This window comes from Prinia subflava, chromosome 9 (assembly GCF_021018805.1).
Source record: "Prinia subflava isolate CZ2003 ecotype Zambia chromosome 9, Cam_Psub_1.2, whole genome shotgun sequence".
NCBI lineage: Eukaryota > Metazoa > Chordata > Aves > Passeriformes > Cisticolidae > Prinia > Prinia subflava.
Window position 1 is genome coordinate 14,423,156 of NC_086255.1, and position 16,617 is coordinate 14,439,772.

General features: G+C 37.2%; 1 protein-coding gene across 1 annotated transcript in view; it reads left to right on the forward strand.

The window, feature by feature from the left end:
- LOC134554726 (adhesion G protein-coupled receptor A3-like) overlaps nucleotides 1-16,617 on the forward strand; it is a 253,447-nt gene that overhangs the window by 70,890 nt on the left and 165,940 nt on the right. The window lies entirely within an intron of this gene.

A 16,617-nucleotide genomic window follows, 5' to 3' on the forward strand; every position in this document is an offset into this window, starting at 1 on the left:
TACTTGTTTTTCTCTGTCACAGTGATAATTGTTACAGGTCTGTTGTATAAATACTTCATATTACAGATTTTTAAAATAGAGGCACAAGTCTCTGTACAAAAATAATGAACAGTGGTTTTAAGAACAAGGAGGAAATTTAAGTTCAAGGGAAACCATGAAGGCAGAGTTGCTGTGCTGGGGTCTCTGGTTGCTTTTGTTTCCTTATAATGTATTATATTAGGTAAAGGTTACATTTCCCAAGCCATGTACAAATTTGATGTGTACAAGCATCAACATCAAGATGTTAATTCAAAGAATTTCCTATCCTACCAATGTGTCTGTCTGAGATACAAAAACTTTTTGATTTTGTGAGATTTGTTTGAGCAGATGAATTTAAAGAGGTTCTTAGTGGAGGAAGGAAAAATAAAGAAATTGAAACCCTTGTTATCATCATGTGTTTATAGCTCCTGTGCCTGTGTGCCAAAATACTGTATTTTTGACTGTATTTTATATTGCATAAATATGCAGCTTATTTGAGAGTATCCATGAAATGTTTGCAATAATGTATTAACTGATGGATAACACCTATTATCTCCTTGCTGAGTTAGACTGGTTAGCTGTTTTGCATATTGAGAAAGTATCCATTTTTATAATTACATTTAGATGTAGATATGGTTAGATTTAATTTATAATTACATATATATGTGTGTGTACATATATATATACACACTGATTGTGTTTCCTTATTCATGCTGGATATGGGGGTATAGTTTGGATATATCTATCAACTTCTTGCTTATATTTTCAATTTTGTATTAACCACCAAAATGGAGCTAATCTGAATGCTAGTTTCAACTTTCTGCAATGAAATCTTTTCAGCTTACAAAAAAACCCACAAAAAACAAAACCCACCAAATTAAAAATTCTAATAACTTCCTTTAAAGACTGAAAATGAAAGCCTGGAAAAGAGAAGGCTCTGGGGAGTTCTTAGAAGATCTTTCAGTACCTAAAGGGGCATGCAAGAAAGCTGGAGAGGGAATTCTTACGAGGGCATGTAGTGATAGAACATAGGAAAATAGCTTTAAACTTAAAAGAGGGTAGGTTATATAAAAGTAGGAAATTATTCTTTATGTAGCTGGTGAGGCACTGGCATAGGTTGCCCAGAGAAGTTGTGGATGCCCCATCCCTGAAAGCGTTCAAGACCAGGTTGGATGGGGCTTTGAGCAACCTGGTCTAGTGATGGATGTCCCTGCTTGTGGTAGGGTGGTTGGAATGGGATAATCTTTAGGTCCCTTCCAACCCAACCCATTCTATGAAATATAGATTTATATTAATGAAATACAGAGCTGTTCAGCCAGTTGGAGGAGAATCTGCTATAAGATAAATGTGCATGTCAAGTACTTTGCAATACTGTAAAGCAGTTAAATATTAAAAATTATTTCTGAGCTTTTTTCTGATTTTAGAGATACTCTTTTGCACAATAGACGCAATTTATAACCTTAGGACTTCAGTTCGTACAAGTCAGGAAATGCTTTGAATACATCACAAATATAGGTGTCACTAATTAATTTTTAATTTGATGAAGAGTCGCTTAATTCTGGAGTGGATAACTTCAATGTCAGGGATTTAGGAAGTCCATAAGGAGGATAACAAATATCTGGCTGAGGAGAATATTTGGAAGAGTGGTGACAATTGAGCTCTTACATATCGGAAATAGGTGTCAGTTTCCTAAATGAGGATGAGAGTGCATCACTGTCTCCATCTTTCCTTTGGAAAAAGCTGTGCATTAAAGGCTACAAATGGAGGAAGTACCTTTCCTGTACAAAGGGAGAGTGTCATAATCGTAAATGGAATTATTTCTAAATAATCAAACTATTGTACTCTGTGCAAGCAGACTTTGGAAGAATCTTGTACAGATTGTGGGTACCAGCTAATTTGGATATTTCCTCCCTTTTCCCTGTGGTTGAAATCCAGATGTGATTGTCACCCAGATATGTCAACACCTGGATTTGATTTGCTAGTGTCAAACTACTGGATCAAATTTAGGTCAGTGTTTTTGGTAGCCCTTGCCAGTAGGTTGCAAAAAGTGCCTTCTTGAAAACTGATGAAGCCTCTCTTATCTGTGAGCCTGGTACCTGAGAGCTGGAGAAGCTCCTTTGGCAGTGCCATGCTTATGGGAGCTCTGAGGTGCTGCTGGCCATTGTGGTGGGGCTGTGTAGCTGCTGCCACATTTCCTACTCCCAGGACTCCTGACAAAAGTCAGAGCAGCCCTGCCCTGGCCCAGCCTGCTCCGTTCCACTGTGTCAGCATTCTGGCTGTGTGATGCCTGTGTCAGGCCACGCTGCTGTCTCCTCCCAGGGATTACACGATGACGAAACACCCGCGGCGCGTCCAGCTGGTGGGAGAACATCAGGGAGCTGTCACACTGTTCCTCATAAGCATTTATTACCAATTTCCACTACTGGCCACTCTTGGCTACAGGACTCTTGGCTGGATGGACTTTTAGTCTGGTGTGGTAGTTCTTGTGCTTCTGATGTGTAGGAAGCCAAAGAGCTCACTCGAGACTCTGGCTGCAGCCAGGCTTTTAAAGCCTCAGCTTTTGCCTTCGTAGATCAAACCCACAAGGTCCTGAAAAAGCAGCAGGACTCTTGCTGGCAAAGCTAATAATATCTTTCAGAAAACTGTGTCCAGCATGCCAAACGCTATAAATACGCTGTAAATACGAGGTTCCAACTCCTCTGTCCTTTTCTTTTGGTTTTTCAAATGTCACTGTTGCTCATGAAGAGAATGAAAATGAATGAGAGCACAATGAAACAAATTGCAGCTCTAGAGGAACACACTCATCTGGGACCAGCAGGCGGAATTTGCAAAATAGAAATACAGACAACTGATCTCTAATGAAAAATTGATGCAAAAATAATACTGTCACTTCAGAATTTTCTGTTTTTTGTGAGGAGTTGTATTTTTTAATATATATACTTTCTATTTTTTTTTTTAATGTGGAATGCCCAATTCTCGTATTTTGTTCAGTGTTTTAAATGCAGTTGACAATTTATGCCTGGCCCAGTTCATAGAAAACTCATGCATCAATAATGCGAGATTTTCATGCACTTGGAAGAATGCATTCTCTGCGCTTCCAACAGAAAGTAGCCTCTTTAGTATGTACAATATGTTCATTAAATACCTCTCCCTGTTTATACAAGTGCTCATGTCTCCATTATTCATTCAAGCAGAAACTAATACAAAATGTGGCACATCTGTTGTAGCACGTAAAAGTAACTCTAGAAAAGAAAAAGAAAAGACTTTTACTTGGGAGGAGGTAATTCTGCTCACTTAAGAGGAATTCTGCTGCAAGTTTTTTTCCATAGCTGGAATGTCATCTAATTTCTGATGGATATCAGGTGACATTAGAGTCCTACATTTGTTTTAAAAACAGGGGGAGGGGTATGTTCTCTAATTCAAAGCTGAAAATTTTTGTGTTAATGCATTGGTGATGCTTTCAGTGGGAGGGGTTGCTGGAACTCAGGGGCCTTCTGGGGCTCAGTGCTGTACCCTCCCTAAGGTACTTGGCAGTGTTTTCTGTTGGGCAAGGTAGTTTATTTTAGTTTTTTTTATACTTGAAAAAAAAAAAACAGTTTTGAGAATTAAAACTGACCAAGGTATTTGCCTAAATTCAAATGTTTGCTCCATATTGTGCAACAGTGGCTGTTCCCTGTCGCAAGACATCTGCTTGCTGGGCTCTCAGCTGCTCTCCATCTCTCCTATTTCCTTCAAAACCACTAAGAAACGGATTTCTTTTATTAGTGTTGAATGAAAAAAATAATATCAAGTATCCAGTTTTCATGAAACTGAAATGTTTTCTGGCCCTTCCTGTTATTACAATATTGGTTATCACCACTGAGAAGAGTTTCCCTAACACTGTGTCCACCCAGATACGCTCTGTATTAAAGTAGTAACATCTGGTTTCATACTCACAGAAACACTGGAGTATAATTTTGCAGATACTCTTTTAAGGTTTGAGAATGGGGACTTTGATCTTGCTGCATACTTAGAAAGATGGCTGCATTTCAGAGGAATACTTCTCCATCCTGGTTTTATGAAGTGGCATCTTGGTTTCTGTGTGCTGGAGAGATTTGAAAAGATCTGAGTGATTTGGAAATTGATGCTGGCTCCTTGACACTGGGGAAAGTGTTAAAATTCCCAGGGAGTTAATTTGGGAGGGCACTGGATACCAAAGGATGCAGGGATCATGTACAAGTAAGTGTATGTCCAACCTCTCAGCCAAAAGGCTCCTGTGCTTTTTAAAGAATATTTGCTGCAGGTATAGAGCAGAGAAAGAGCCTTCTTGCTGGAGTAGGCAGTTCTTTGCATTAACTCTTGCTGCAGCAGTTGCTATAGGGATTTAGATAAACCAGTGAAGTCTTGCAGAATCTTTGAGCCATGATTTTATTCTTTTCTTTTTGGGGGTTATAATTGGGTAAATTGAGAAACTCATTGTGTAAATGCAGCTTTAAAATAACACTTTGCTTTGCCATTCCATTATGTATATCTGCTGTCAACAGTTTATTTTTTTAATGGGAGTTTCTGAAAAGTTTGGAAGTTTTCTAAATCCTGATACTTTAATGGAGACTGTAGATGAAATATAATCTTCATCTATTCATAACCAGTCAAAAATAAACAATTTTTTCAAGCCATTAGAGCATACAGAAGAAAAGTTCATGAACCAATCATTTGGGGCTTTTGGCAGACCATACGGAACTTTTCTAACAGCTATTTATAAGGTCCTAATGTGTTTATTTTCACAATAAATCTGACTTATTGCTGAATGTGTTGGTTTCATAGTAAAATAAACACTGAAGATTACAAACACATCCTTTTGTGAAGTCTTCTGAAAGTCCCAGGCTTAATTTAATAAATGTGATATTCTCTAAATTGGCTGGGAAATGAGTGTCGACTCAGGAAAAAAAAAGGAGAGGAAAAAAGTACAGCCTAACCCTTTGCTTTAAATTACAAAATCAATTGTCATCAAGTTTACATTATAGCTGAGCCATTTGACATGTAAAAAGTATTGATAATTAACTAAGAATGAGCAAAAGAGGGAAGTGTTGTGCTTCAGTGCTGTTGTTGAAAGGTTGAATGGAAAAATACTGTCTAAATACACAAACTTAATTTACAGATTGTTTAAATTTGCTTAGCTTAATTCTCTAAATTAGTAACAAAGTTACATGAGTTAGGATGCTTTAAAGTGCTCTGAAAGTGTTTGTATTGTGGCTTTTCCTGGTTTAATTAAAAGAATTTGTCATCTTTCTTTAAATCAAAGTATTTGTGCAATTTTTCCAATATTCTGTCCCTTGCCTGTATCTGAGGTGAGCATCCTACTCTACTAAAGTTAGTGGCTCTGTTACCCATGTTGTTGAGTCATATTTTAGCTCAGATATGTAGTAAAATTATCAAATCTTCAGAAAAGAATAATCAGTCATCAGAAACTTCTTTTTTCTGAAAGCGTGTCTTCAGAAACGCTGCCGGATGTATATGTGAATATCCTCGTGAGGCATATAATTCCTAATTCTTTTAGTGAATCTTACTAAGCTCTTGACCTTAGTGATACGTTGCAGTAATGAGACTGTAGGTTAATTGCATATTGTGTTAGAGGACTTCCTTCTGACAGCTTTAAATGTATTGCCTTTGTACTTCATTAGATATTCCCATGTTCTCGTAAGATGAAAATGTATCCCTGCCAAACCATCAAGCAGACTTTTGTGTTGGTTTCATTATTTCTTTGTCGCTAAATGAACTTTATCTTTTCTTCGTGGTAAAGTTCCTTCAGACTTCAACCAAATGCTTTAGGTTCCACATAATGCAAAGCTGCTTTGTGTTAGTTTTGTTGTGCTTCATCCATGTCCAGTTGCAAGGGTGGGAATTGAACTTGGCCGTGGTTTGGTGTAATGCTGAGCATCCAGTGTCAGACCACTTTATGTAACATAGCATTGTTTCAATATATCATTTATTTTCAAAAGAACTTGAATCATGGCCACAGAATGTGCTTTATGTGCATGCTTTGTTCTCAGATAGAAGCCTGCAGGATCTCAAACAATTAAAAAGAAGTTGTCATTCCAGTTGCTGAAACGCTAATGCTTTGGGGAAAGTTTGGGAGCAGCTCCAAGGGACATGCCTGGGAGGGTGGACCTGGATAGCAGATTGTTTTTAAGAAAACATCCTTCTTCTGAGTGATTTTATGCAAAAGAAGAAAGAGACCATTGAAATCCATTAAAAATACTTTGTATTTTTTGAAATGTTTTTTAAACCTTAGAAAAAAATGGACCAGCTGGACTAAGGATCTTAATACACTGCACAGTAGTTATCTGTTTTCTGGGTGACACAGGGGACATTTATAAATGCCAGAAATGTTGGCCTATGCCAGGTTTTGGGTTGTTGAGGTTTTATTTTGGTGGGATTTTTTCAGCAATGGGACAGCCTTTTTCTGCTTCTCAGAAAGCTTCAGATTTCTGATATTTCAGTCAGGAATTACTGTCCTGTCGAGCTTTTATGAATGTTGTGTCTTCCTAGTGAATAATTTAAGCTGTGTTTGATTCGTTCAAAAGAGAAAAAGGCTATAACAATAAACATGGTCATCACATTCCACATTTTTCTGAAAGTAATCAAGACTCTGCTGGTGTGAGTTCACACTGTGGTAGCCTATAAATCTTGTGCAGATCCTTAGCACTGGTGTCACATATTTATTAGTTAAGTCAGAATGAACAGATTAGTTGGGAAGGAGGTTTTTGGTATAATCACTATCATAAAGAGACTGTGCCCAGAGAAATGCTCACAGTTTATAGAATTAGCTTAAAGTGAACTCCAACATCGGGGCAATCTGGGACACTTTCATTTATGTAAATCATGTTTCATCTAAGTTTTGTTTTAGCTTCTGCTTTGTATTTCTGTTGTGCTTGAAGTACTTGTAAGACAGGAATTTCTTTGACTTCATTCTGGTCTCTCAGAGATCAGTGACAAAACCTGGATGAATTTTTTTCTGGTCTCTTTAGGGCAGGGAGCATCTGTGGCTGATTCTGCAAATGACTGTATATGGGTGACCTTATGACCTGCCATTCTGTAAATATCCAGAGCAGGAAAAAGTGTATTTGCATGGCACAAAAGAGCTCCAGCCTTGACTGGGGCCTTCTGGAGTTTTCTGTGTTTTCTTTTGTTGTTGTCAATCCTGGAAACAAGTCATTCAGCCAAAAATATACAAAAGTACAAGAATACTTTTAGTTCTAGTTGATGCAACCCTGGATATCAGCTTTTGTATTTTATTTAACATGTGAACAGCCAGATTTATCACCTTAGTGCAATGTAGCAATGCTTGGTCATGGCTAGTGGTTCTAGAACCCTGTGGTTCTAGATAGTTAACATGTACAAGACTGTCCTACCCCAGCCTGTTAGTGAATCAAGAGTAACAACTTCTTCCAAATGTTGACCAAATTTCCAGATGAATTGCAGTACTAAAACTTGTGACAAACTCCAACACTGAAGATACAATCAAATTGCAAAAGTGGCAAATTAATCACAGATACAAATGTTTGAATTCTAATATCTTGCCATGAAACAGTTCAAATCCCCTACTGAAATGGATGCACAGTTCAGTACATAGTCTCACAGAATCTACTGGTATATGAAAATTACTTTTTTCAATTACCTAATTCTCTTTTGTTCTTTGCACTTCCAGGTACTGTGTCAGGAAAGAATTTTAATTGATGCCACCTATATAATGAGGCTTTGGATCAGACACCCACACATTGCATAGAGTCAGAGTGACAATATTTAGTTCAACTCTACACAAGAGGAGCTGTCATTCAAAACAAAGCCAAAAAACCCTACCTGTCAACTGTCAACATTTCCAACACTCACAATTTTTAATAGCAGCATTCGCCAAGCCAACACTTAAAACCAATAAAATTCATGGTTAAAAACACAATAAATTTTCTATTTCATACATAAACGTGTTGTCATCATCACTTTTGGAGAAATGCAAACACGATTGCAACTAAAACTTCTAAATTTGTCTAATGATGATGGGTTTTGCTGGATTTTTAACTTGTCGATTTTGACTTTATCTGTAAAATATTTTTGAAGCCTGCATAAAAAAAATCCATTATCACTTTCTTTGTTGACTATACATGTTTTGATAAATAATTTACATTTCAATTTCTTGAAAACCATATAGTATATTGTAAGTTATCAGGAGAGTGTCAATATAATGTTAAAATAATATTGAGCTTGTACTTGAGACTATTTTTATTAACACATGTTTGTAAATCTACTTGTATTAAAATTTTTCAGGATATATGGAGAATGTATTTTTTGAGGCTTGCAGTTAGGGAAATAAGTTTCTGATTTTGTGGTCCTCTCTACAATAGGTGGCTGCATATGCTTTTTTTTTCTTTAGTATGCTGACAATTTCAAAATCAGGAGATTTTTAACATACTTTTCTTGAGCTGAAAAACTTATTTTCAAATAAGTGAAAGAGTCTTAACTGCTCTCTAATCTTTTGATTATTGTATGAGTTCTATTTTTCTTGAGTTTAGGATGACTGAAATACTGTGTAATGTTTATCTTATTTCATACACTACTTGGCAGGAATGTGTTGGTGTAGCTACTTTCACAAAGTCAAAATCAGCCTCTTACCTTCTTTCCCTCGTGCCTGAACGTGCTCAAAACAGAGACAAGCGAGTGATGAAATTCAGGCCTATGTGCTTGCCTTAATATAGGTCTTTTCAAATCAAAAAACTGCTGAAAAAATTCACAGCAAGACTGTTTTCCTTTTAGGACAGTCCTCTTGTTAATGAGTCTGTGTCCAAACAATGGCAACATTTCTTTTCTTTGTGTTCTTAATTGCGTTGCTTAGGTAAGAGCTTAATTACTTGAGCATTGTGTTTGATTTTCACACAGCTTTTCGTAATTGACATTTTAAATTATCTTTAGTTTCTCAATGTGAAAAATACTATATATTGATGGACGAGCATGTAATCTGTGTGAAAAATGTTTTGTTAAATCATTAACACTAGGTTGTTTGTCTGTTGAATCAACGGCCTTTTGATGGCAACAGAGATTTCACTGTAATAGTTTTTAATATTCTTCTTTTCCCATTAGGGCAAGGAGCACCAGTTTTAAAGCAGCCTCTCTTTCACTTTGATATGAATAGATAAATTGTCAAAGCTGCCAACAAGAATGCTTCCTACTACAGGGTATGTTGTAAGCAACACTGCATACAGTGTTCTTGGTGGTAAACACAAACTGTGCACAGTTAGTGGTGCAGCTTCGTTCTCATCCTTCAGTTGAATTTAATGAGCTGAACACTGATGAGATTTTTGAGAATTGGGTTAGTGTGTGCTGAGTGGGAGACAGATATGGGATGACATTTTTTCTGAGTTGCCCTTTCCCACCACTTATCAGCAGAGAGGAAGGGATAAGAGTGGAATATGTCCATAGTGTATATTGTTCCAGAGGAAAACGCTGTTCTTCAGGATTAACCCTTTTAAAAATGCCCTGTATGGAAAAGAAATGCAAAATCATATTTAGCCTTACGTCCCATGTCTTTATGAAATTGTAAATTGTTTTTTGAAGTGTTGCCTGCAGTGTTTCTTATGGGTATTGCACTGTGCCATTACTTAGAACTCGGAGTTGCAGTCCCAAACAGGTACCTCAGCTCTCTGCGTTGGAAGGGAGCAAGTGTCACATTAATTATGCTCTCTGCTCGGCTTTCCCACTCCTGTCTTGCTTGGGTTTTCTTGATGGATTGAAGAGAAGGTAGATTCTTGTCTTGGCCTATTTCAAAGCCATCTGAAAACAGCTAAAAACAAACTAAACCCCAGCCAAATGGATAGTAAATAATACATACAGCCCTTAAACAGAAAACTTAGCAGCTTGCTAGATGAGGAACTTGCTAAGACTCCCATCAGCAACCAGATATAGTAGATTTAGTGCTTCTCACCACTGTCGTGTGTAGAACAGATACTTGGCTTTCAAAATTTAACTCTCAGCTATTCTTTGGAGGCCTGAGCTCTGTATACAGTGAACAAGGAGAACAAGTTCTGTAAGAAGAGAATCCAAACCTGCCATCATGGCTGAGGGACTGAACAGGCTTTGAGCATTTCAGAGGTGCTGAAGCCTGACATGTTTTTTTTTCCTGGGACTGGGATTTGGAACCTAATACTTCTACTGAAACCATTCCTCTTTATTGGTGTAACTGACTCCCTATTTTATTTGAATTGTGGTCATCAAAGAAAGTAACTGTTTTCTGTACTGGCCTGCTGGCTGGAGTATCTGCTTTGGAAGAGGAGGACTCAGGTTCAGCCTGAGCACATCACACATTCTCTTGCCTCTGTGGGAAAGGCCTTAACCAAGATGTAGATCTTATTGATGTGGAGCTGTGCCAATATGTATTCAAGGGTTCAAGATGTATGGGGCCAGAAAGAAAAGAACAGAAGCAGACAAGTGCCAAGGGTATTTCTTCAACAAGGAGATAATGGGTTTTGCTGTAAACAATTGTTAGATAAAATATAAAAATACTGTATTAGGGAACAGAGACCCCAGCCAGTTTGTTTAGCTCCTGTGTATTTCAAATGTAATTATCTATCCCTCTGGGGACAAGATGGTACCAAAACAGTGTCTTCTATTTGTCCAGCTGTAATTAGTTCTTGTAGGAATGATGGAAGGCAGTATTTCGCTGTTCCCTTGGATGCTGGGCTGTGCTTTGCTTTTGTGGCTCTGCTGATGGCATCCTCCTAGCCTGCCTGGCCCTGCAGAGAGCCTTGGTGTCTGCAGGTCCTGCCTGAGAATCCCAAAAGGGCTTCCGTGTGTCCCCAAGCTCTGAAGTTTGGGGAGTTGAGAAGTGGAGGCTGAAGTAGCCTCAGCCATTGGAACACGTAGGAGCTGAAGCAGGGGCTGGGAATTGCACTCTTAGTACCAATGCTGCACTCAGGTTTTACTTGAGCTGGTCTAAGTGCTTTTTTGGACTCAGGCCAACACTTTCCCTGCCGTGCTCCGGGTGGCCAGTGTATATTGTTGTGGCTCTGCCAGGCATTAAGTTCTTTCTGAGTTTGATATGCTTTGAGTACTTGAAAGTGTTGAAAATAATTTGTGCCATTCAGGGCAATTGATTTGAGGAAGAGATTACCCAGTCCTGCTTTTTGTTTCAGAAATGTTTGTGTGCCAGTTTGTGAATGCTTTACACGACCTGGCTGGCTGTGCCCCAGCGTTCTTTACAGATACTGCTTGTATAAATATAACAAGTATTTCATGTCTCCATATTGGCTAAGTGAAAATAACCTAGAAAAGGAAGAATCTCTAAATAACATGTACGGATCTCTGTGCCAACTGTTGCTAACCTGTTGAGGTGATTTATAGTAACAATTTTCTGGAAAAGGATGAATTCAAAATTTCAGAATAGAAATTAAATTCAAAATAGAGAAGTCAGAGTGACCTGCTCCCCAGCAATCCAGTTTTATATCAGGCCATCTCTTATGGAAATTTGCTGTAATCTTTTAATAAAACATTTGGATTCTGCTAATGTACAAATAGTTATAGAGGACTTAAATTCACAATTACCTAGAATTGAAATCAGCATCACAGAGCTAGTGTTCAGCTGAAAAGGTTTGAGATTACTTGAAAGAAATGACAGTTTAGAAAGAAACAGCATTGTTTCCCAACTGATAAATGTCTCCTAAAAGGAGAAATATTTTAGTGGTTTTGAATAAGAAGGAGACATGGCAGGGTCCCAGGATCAAGTTTAATTTTCTTGAAGTAAAATAGCCACAAGGAGAGATGCTTTTGCAGAAGAGCAGTTGAGAGGTTTATGTACCACAACACAAACTGCATACTGAGCAGTAAATATTGTTTCAAATAAAAGAACATAGTTTTGTTATTAGATCAACAGAGAGGAATAAAAGCTACAGTGCTTTGTAATTTTTCCATTGATGGATGTTGTTCTGTTGGCCATGCTATCAAAAACTTGGGAAGAATAGGAAAAGTGTAGCCCTACTGATGTTCAGTAATATAAAGCTTAGTTTATGGAGGACTAGTGAAGCCTCATCTGTGCAAGTTTCCCATGAAGAGATGCAAGAGATATTTGAAATATAAGATCTAATTTAACTTTATCATTATTTATTGTTTACATATTTACTACTACTACTACTATTATTATTGTGTCAAATCATTAAAATTGTATGTATTATGTAATTTAAATATTTTGAAGAGTTCTCTGTATTATTGTATCATGCTGGTACAATGGCCGTTATCTTTGTGCTCTATATGTCTCATATAATCAAGATATTTTTGCCTTTTTAAATATGATTTAATATATTATGACTTTAATAATAATATATATCTTTATATATCACATTAATTATCCTAATGTCTAAAAGTTTTGTAAGATGACTATATAAGAATTAAGATAATTACATTTTTTAGTAAGAATGGAGTTTGCAAGTGGTTGTCATAAATCATAATTCAGTAATTCATTTACTGGACAAAAAAGTTAAGCAGCTGTTTCTAATTTTTGTCTAAAAACATTTAGATCCCAGTCCAGTGCTGTGAAGCATTTTGTGAGTAGGTACTGGATCCATCACCTTTTAAAAGGGCAAAACACTGCATGTTTCTTTTCATGTGTAAAAGATTAAAATGTTTCAAAATGGGAGGAATGACTATAAAATACGTATTTTTGTTAAATATAATCCCAGGCAAACTATTTAGTGGAAATACATCTTGAAAATTATTACAGTGGTTGCATGAGCAGAAAAGAGTCAGAACATGACAAAAGCCAGGAATTTCTTCTTGAAATTGAGAGGATAGGAATGTAAGCAAAGGGAACGAAATGCAGGGGAAATTACTGGTGGTTAAAAGTGAGAGAATTGATTAAAAACAGAATGAAAGAAAGTTGTGTTAGACAACTGCAGGCTGGAATGAAAGGTTATAATTTGCAGATCACTTTTGCTGTCAATTTAGAATTAAAAGCATCTTTCCTGTTGTAAGTGCAAAGCACTTGTACAATTAAATAAAATGCCAGCTCCTCAGGGTCAACTGTAGCTGCATTCCTGACCCAGAGCAGTCTAATCCTCTCCTGGTTTAGATACATTTGTTTGATGTAAGAGTTGTTATTCCAAGGAATTATTTTTATATACCTCTTAAAATACAGGTATGTAAGACTACTGGCAGTGTTTCTTAGGAGTTTTGCTTGAACTCTTGTTGTTGGGTCATAGTTTCCTTGCAGTATAAATTTTGACTTTACAAAACAGTTGATTAGACACTAAAATTGTTCTTACCTTAGCACAAACTTTGAGTTTTATCAGGGCATTGTATATTAGAAAAAAATCAAAGATATTCTATATAAAAAATAAATAGTGATAAAGCACAGGTATATAAAATAAACTCACTTGTAAAGCTAGTTTATAGAGCAGCTTAAATCATGAATGATTTATTTTCCTTGGAATTTACGTAACATAGTTTATCTATATTTCAGCACATCACTGAACTGAATTTATGAATATCTAGGCTTCTGTTTCCCATTAGGACCACAAATAGTTCTCTTAGTCTGATGTGCAGTCAGCCAAGGTCAGCCCACAACAATGATATATTCATTCATGACGTTTTATACAGTGATGTCATTAAGAGAACGCATGATTTGTGTCAGATGCTGTCATCCTTTAAGAGGATGTAGCAAGTGCAGATTTATAAACCCATGTGTTAAAGGAGCCACCACAAAGTCCCCTTAGGACTGCCACCAGATTCTTGCTCAGTCATGTGGCTCTCCCAGAGCTGCAGCAGGGCTGTTCATACCTGACCACCACTGCTGTGTGCCCGCATGCCTGGAGGAGGCTTTGATGAGTAAACAGAATTATCCGTGGGAGAGAATAGCTGGATCCCAGGCCTGACCTAGGAGAACTGTGGAAATAAAGAACTATTTCTGAGGGCCTGAGGGAGAGGCAATGTGATGAAAGTGAAGAGATGCCATGAAATAAGGTGTGAGTAAATAAGCTGGGAAAAGTTCTGTTACTCTGTATGGTGAGAAGGATTGATAAGGAAGGGATGCGTAGCTGAACAAAACATGCCAACAGCTTTCAGCAATAATGTCTCCAACAATAACACACTCCTTCCTTCCCTGCATCCTTTTTTTGTGTTTCCTTTCCTGTTTCCTCCATCTTTTTTGTATTCTTTCCAGCTGTGAAGACCTGTGGGTGTTCCTGTGCCCCAGCTACTATTGTGTCTTGTTAAGTCTGTGCTGATTTTTAAGTTTTTCAATAATCTTTGCATATCCTAAGGCTGAATTACTGAAACTTTTATATAAGCAAAAGAAAATGTATTTTAAAGCCCTATAATTTTGCCTGAAACACTAGTGATGAAACAAGGCAGGAAAATAATTGAAAAAGAGCATTTCAAGTGGGACCAACAGCGACAGGTTGTTAAGTATGTGTCAGCCTGTTATTATTTATAATAGAATACATTTTTGCTTGAAATTAATATTGGCAGTTCTGAGATAGAAGAAATAAGATTTTTTTAGTTTCTTTAAAATAACTTTTACTTGAAAATCTCAACAAACACACCATATAAAGTATATGGCAATGAGTTGAAAGAATGGGTAGAAAGTACACATTAACATAGAACTTTTGGTCTAATTTTTCAGCCTTGTAGTTTGCTCATCTGTATGTTGCATTAAGTCTTAGCAAAAAGTACTTTAAACTTTCTGACATTTACCTGCAGGAAGGTGCGAATTTATAAACTATGCACTGAAAATACTCGAGGAGGTCCTGCAGAGGTGCTGCAAGGGGCTCACATTAACCCTCATTTCTGCAGAAGTTAATTCTGCATGCCTTCTTGTTAGCACACGTGGTTGGTATTTGAAAAACTAAAATTTGTCTAAGTTGTTACCAAAGACCCAATTTATATAAAATAGGGCCTTCTGGGGAAGGATTCTCAGACCAGTCTTCCAGCAAGATTTAATTCCTCTGAGTTAAACTGCTTATAGGCAATTTCCCCCCTGTTATCCTTAAACTCCTTACTGGCAGTTTAAATTGACAGGATTTCTATGCAATTAATGTTGCCTCTAACACTGACTGAATTAGGTGTTCAAATTCTCTATATTTGTTTCTTCCATCCTTTTCTGGACAGGACTTCCTTCTCTATATGGTGCTGGAATGTATCTGGGCATTGCCATATTCCCAGGTAAATAGGAAGAACAGCTTGGAGTATGATGGCTCCTGGAGAAGGGTGGAGATTACTGCAGTGTCCAGCTCCCATCTTGAGCTGGGAAATTCCTGCAGGTCCTTGGACTCAGGGTCTGTGTCAGTGTCTTGTTCTTTGTGATATTGTTAATTAAGATTCTTACTCTTTTAATGAAACTCTGTAGAAATAGTAAGCAGGAAGAAAGATGGAGTTGCTCCTTGACATTTTTTTTTAATTGATTCACCTTGGGTTTAGAAGTGTTCTACTTCTCTATTATGGAAACAGTACAGTGAAATACATGTTGTAGCAAAGATGATTCCTATTTTCTTCATCCACTCTGAGTAATAAACTATCTTGGTTTTGGCTCAAAAGTACTCCTAGGTCAATCTGTGTGCCATCTACAGGTTCTTATCTTTCCTTCATGCCTCAGGCTACCATTCATTCCTCTTTTCTTTGGATGTTTCAAGTCATGAAAGCTCAAATTGAAATTCAATAAGGAATCACTTGTGGTTTTCCAACTTGATCTTGATACAGTAACAGAAAAAGAATCAAATATTGCCTTAAAAAAAGCCCCACCCAAAACTCCATGATATGATGGATGTATATTTTAAGATTCTCATATCTAACAAAACACATTTTCATTATGCTGATACCTCTGATAATTTGGTATAAAAATTAAAATCTCCATATTTTATTTTTAAAGATGAATTCAGATGCACTTTTGAAAATTCTGGATGAATTTCCAGTATTTCATGTTATTTTTGTCCTATGATTCCAGAGTTTGAAATTTAACTTATGAATGTTGAATACACATTGCTGGAAATCTGTAACAGCCAAAGCAGTGCAGTCTTAGAATGTGCAATAACAACTCCTACAACTGGAGCTGAAATCTTTCTCAGTAGAAAGTATATTCTACCCACTGTCTACGTGTCTGTTTTACATTTTATTTGGTCTGTGTGTTTCGTTTAAGAGTTAAAAAGAAAAAAAAATTGAGGATGCTTTTCCCCCTACTTTTTCATTTTTTTACAGTTTTCTCACAGGCTGGAGTTAATCTCTGAACTCATTTCTTTTTCTTTTTCTTTTTTCCTTTCTGCCCCCACCGATTAGCCTTTTTTCAAGAGGAGAGGGGCAGTGTCAAGAAACATAACCCTTGCTGAACTGCCTTCCAGGCATGAATGCAGAGAGAAGTCCCAGTAGGTGCAGAGTTTAAGGAGGCCTCTGGCTCTTTGCAGCTACCAAAGGTTTCTGTGCTGCTCGTGTCTCTCCATAGCTGTGGTAGGCACAACCTCTGCCATTGTGATAAAAATAATGCCAGATCTGTCACTGTACACCAAGGCCTTGTTGCCAGCAGGGAGGCGTTTTCTGCTGGCACTGCAGGCCTGGGGACACTGAAACCCACTTTATCTGCCCTCAGCATTTATT